We start from the raw sequence: 4,897 nt of genomic DNA, 5'->3' as shown, positions 1-4,897 counted from the left end.
CAACGCGTTTAAAAGTCAGTGGTACACAAGAGGGAGACAATGTTTTACAAAAGAATTCATGTGGTCACAAATGTGGTATGTATGGTAGAACAGAACAACTCATTGGATACTTCCATTTAAACACCAAGTGCTGACAGCATGGGGCCTAATTTTGTAGATGGCACAGTATATTTGCAACACTGTAACAAAGGCCTAATTCAGGCCTACATCTTAACTCACCTGTTGCAACCAGTGAAGACAAATTGATTGATTGCATATTGAATGCAATACAATGTTTGACATACATAGGTGAAAGCAAGGCAAGGCACCCAAAATGTTGCAAATGGTCAAGTGAAATCAAGCAAAATGCTACATTTGGCATGTGAAATGTGCTTCTTTGACCCTGAAATAAAATCACAAAAAGGGTTAAAAGACAACTTGCACTGATTTCAATTCATTCTGTTTTTAGAATCCGGATCAGAGAAGGAGTGCACTGTTCCCGGAGATACTGCAATAACGGGTCAATGCGTGGAGTGGACAGAGCAAGCTCTTTTTCCATCTCCCTGTTCTAAAAATCCATTTAATATATGGTCCCCAAATAGAGGATGTATCAGATATTAAACTGATAAGAACAGATTTTTTTTTCACTCAGATTTCTAATTAAAATGTTAAAATGTTTGTCTTCCATATTCCATAGGATTAAGACCAAAACCAAGAAATCATCATCGTGAAGCAATGTTAAGTAGGAACACACAAAACAAACATTAAGACCGACATATTACAATTTAAGAAACTTATTCCATTCTTTCTGTCTCCACATTCGATCTGCTTCCTCTACTCCTTCATCTTTCCTATCCTTCCAATAATATGTAAATAAATAACTAAGACCAAGCTGAATACAATCATTTACAGATAATACGGTTCTCTTAAACAATAAAATATTCCTACATTTACATAATGCCATTTTAGTCACAGAGATTATTAACCAAACAATTTTAAAATCAATATTTCTTATCCCAATCCCATAAAATACCAGGTTAATATCAAAAGACCTAAGGCCACTTAAAACACCAACCAAAGTACTAATCTTCCTCCATACTTGTTGTGCAAAATCGCAATTCCAAAAGATATGTAAACATGTCTCATCCTCTACACATCCATATCTCGGACACTGAGCATTTCTCGCTAGCCCTCTCCTATGATTAAAGTCCTTAGTGGGAAGACACTTTTTAACAATACCCCATAACAAATCTTTCTGCTCATTTAGCACAAAGGGCACATTAACCCGCAGCCATATTTCTTTTGATACTTGGGATGAAAATCTATCTATTGTACACGTCAACCTGTTATTCTCCGAAAAACTTAAAATTTTCCTATAGCTAATTAAAATATATTTTCCTACATTAACTAGATTAAGCTCTCTTATAATCCTTTCTAAAATTAAATAATGCTCTGGGGGTATCCATCTATGGGGTCTCTTCAGATCTAACACACACCATTTGTATTTTCTAATGAAAAAAACCACAATTATATGACATAATAGCCTTCAAATTTGAATTCCCCCCAACCAGAACATTGAAACACAAGGATAAATATTTACAGAATAAAAATCTTCTAATATCTGGAACATTTTTGTATATCTTTTTATATAACTCCTCTCCAGAGTTTGGAGGCATAAAAACAACAGCAACATATAAAATCAAGTGTAAAAGAACTTGTCTTATCACTAAAATCTTCCCCTCCATCGATAGGCATCTTAATTTCCACAGACCAATCTTTTTTACGCGCTCCAAGAGTGACTCAATTCTTTACATTTACACAATTTGATGAAAAAAACACCAATAAAATTTTCAACTCCGGAACCACTACAAGTCTACAGCACCCATCAATGTTAAAACCTCCAATTAATAAAACCCCTGATTTTTCAAAGTTAAAATTAAAACCTGAAGCACCACCAAACCATTCCGCCGTCCTTAAAACTCTGTTAAAACTCCTCATGCTCCTCACAAAAATTGTAACATCATCCATATATGCAACAAGTTTCACAGGCACATTATTATTACCCGGTAAAAACACAACATCTACCACTTTATAATTTCTAATAGTACTTAAAAGGGGCTCTATTGCACATATAAATAAAATAGGAGATAGCGGGCATCCCTGTTTAACCCCACAACACACTTTAATATTCCCAGATAAAAACCCATTTACAGACACTTTACTAAATGATGAATCATACAAACACTTAATACGGCTAATAAAATCACCCGGGCAACCAATTTTTTTTAAAACTTCACAAATAAAAAGCAATGCGACACTCTGTCATAGGCCTTCTCAAAATCAAATGTAATTAATGCTAATTCCTGTCCCCTCTCCTTAAAATCCCATATCACATCTCTAACCATTAAATGCGAGTCAGTAATTTTCCTCCCAGGAACAGCACAGGATTGGTCCTCCCCAATAACCATTGGAATCACCTTTTTCAGACAATTCGCAAGGACTTTTGCATAAATCTTGTAATCAGTATTAAGAAGAGTTATGGGCCTCCAATTTTTAATAAGACTTGTCTCCCCCTTTTTAAAAACAACACAATCAAACCCTCCGCCCACGACCCTGGAATACAACATGTAGACATCACCCTATAAAACAACTCGAACAAATCTTCTTTTAACACACTCCAAAAAGTCTTATAAAATTCTATAGGCAAACCGTCCATACCTGGGGTTTTAGAGTGCGCAAAACTTTTAATTGTTTCCCATAGCTCATTTACCGTAAAATCACTATTTAAAAATGTTTTCCCTTCCTCAGAAAAAAAACCAATTCAAATTATTCAAAAAATAATCCCTTAAAGAACCATCACTTGTTTTCTCAGAATATAAGTCCGTATAAAATTCTTCCACTTTCTTAATCTTCCCCTCCAACACAACTTCACTTTCCACATTCTCCATAAAATCTTTCTTCCCTACTATTTTTTTAAAGAAAAAATTAGAACATTTTTCATCTTCTTCCAAAATTCTCACCCTGGAATTGAAAATTATCTCTTTACCCTTCTCATGTAAAATTTCCCCTATTTGACTTTTAACACACTCAATGTCTTTTCCAGATTATCCCTATTATTCCTAAATGTATAAAAACAATGTAATTTTGCATTCAGTAATCGATATTGTTCTCTCTTCTCTCTGGCTTTCCTTCTACCCACCTTACCGAAAAATTGTTTAGTTTCTCTTTTAAAAAAATCCCACCACTTGATCGCCTATTTTCTAATTCCCTACATCCAGCAAGACATCTTATTAAGTTATGATCTGAAAAGCAGCTTGTTTCTGATTTAAAAGAGTCACATTTAAAATGGGTAGATACAAAAAAATAATCAATTCTAGACTGGGCTCTATTGCTTTCCCATGTTACTTCTTCATCTTTGTTTTTCCCACAAGCAACCCAGACATCTTGTAAATTGCAAGCAGATATAACCCCATTTAAAAAAGTAACTGAACTGTCCTTTTTGTTATCTGTATGACAATTAAAATCTCCACTAACAATTATCGGTTCTGACCCAGTTAAAAACAACTGTAAAATTTCAAATAATTCACGCCTTCTACTTTTAGCAGGGTAAGCATACACACAAAAGCACTTAATTCTCAGATTTGATTTTTTCACCACCATTTTTAAAATCCGCCCCGGGTATATTTCCTCATAGTCCACAATATCCCATTGTTGACTACACAAAAAACCAACACCATCACTCTTATGCTCATTCTCTCCTGAAAAAATAGCTTTCCCACTCCAATGCTCTTTAAAAAAATCATAATTAGCAGACTTTCTTAATTTACATTCCTGTGAAAAAATAAAGTCTATGTTTTCCAATTCTAAAAAATTATATAAAGCAGCTCTTTTATGTTCATTATTTAATCCCTCCTCCCATGAGTCCTTTTTGAAAGACACCAGATAAGTCCGCTTACCATTCCAAACCCCAAAGGTAGTTTTTCCTTTTGCTTTCTCGATCACCTTCTCACAATAATTATGAAGAAAGCTCACAATCTCCATCTCAGAAATGAAGGGGCTGAACATATGGATAGTCAGAAGTCTCAATGAGAATTGAAATGAGGGAATTACTTTCACCCCCTCAAATACCGTATTCTCTCTATTTTCTTCATAGAAAGAAAATACCCGCTCACACTGGGAACTTTTCAATAATGTAATGTCATAAAAGCCCCGTGAAAAAAAACTTTGAAAACAATAGTACTCATCTTTCTCAATTTTCAAAAAACTGCAAATGTTGTCATAAATAAAGCTGGAATCCTTCTCTTGTCTGTACACAGCAGACACCACAAACCAAATTGTGTCCTTGAGAGGATACTCCTCATAAAAATAGTCATTGGGGTTTGAGGCTCCCCCACTCATCCTACCTCCAGTATTCCTCCTGAACTCCATCTCCGACTCTTTTCTTCTTTCCACAGATGAAATAAGGAAAATTGAAGAAAAAAAACTCCTTTAATCGCCAAATGTCCCTGGATTCCAATCCTCCTTTAAACCGACCATGACGCCACGAAGAAAAACATTCCACTAGCGAGTAAATGTATTCCCAGCTTCAGCAGCTACTCCCAATAGCAGCAATTGAGTGATCACCCAAAAGGCAGAGAGCAGCAACCTCCACACAGGTCACCTTTAGCCCAAAGACGAGACCCACAACAGATCTTAGCCAACGGGCCGAGAAGCGATACTAGAAATGGGTTGCCACTTTGGCCACACCAAGGCCTACAACCGACACCCATTGTAGAGACGGAGCAAAAGATTGCCATGGGGAAGACATTTCTAGAAACTCTGGATGCATTCGCAATGACAGTTCTGCTGTGTGTGTGTGTTCAAGCTGCGCACAACGCATTTTGAATCTGCATATCTCCACCTATTTTAAGACACTCTC

At 35.8% G+C, this 4,897-nt stretch overlaps 1 non-coding gene across 1 annotated transcript; it reads right to left on the bottom strand.

Annotated features, from left to right (window-relative positions):
• Positions 1 to 462: 462 nt before the first annotated feature.
• Positions 463 to 651, bottom strand: LOC138668118 (U2 spliceosomal RNA). Its single transcript, XR_011319091.1, has one exon. It is a non-coding gene; the product is annotated as a U2 spliceosomal RNA (small nuclear RNA).
• Between the last annotated feature and the right edge of the window lie 4,246 nt (positions 652 to 4,897).

This window comes from Ranitomeya imitator, chromosome 2 (assembly GCF_032444005.1).
Source record: "Ranitomeya imitator isolate aRanImi1 chromosome 2, aRanImi1.pri, whole genome shotgun sequence".
Lineage (NCBI taxonomy): Eukaryota > Metazoa > Chordata > Amphibia > Anura > Dendrobatidae > Ranitomeya > Ranitomeya imitator.
This window is presented reverse-complemented; position numbering and strand designations above follow the sequence as displayed.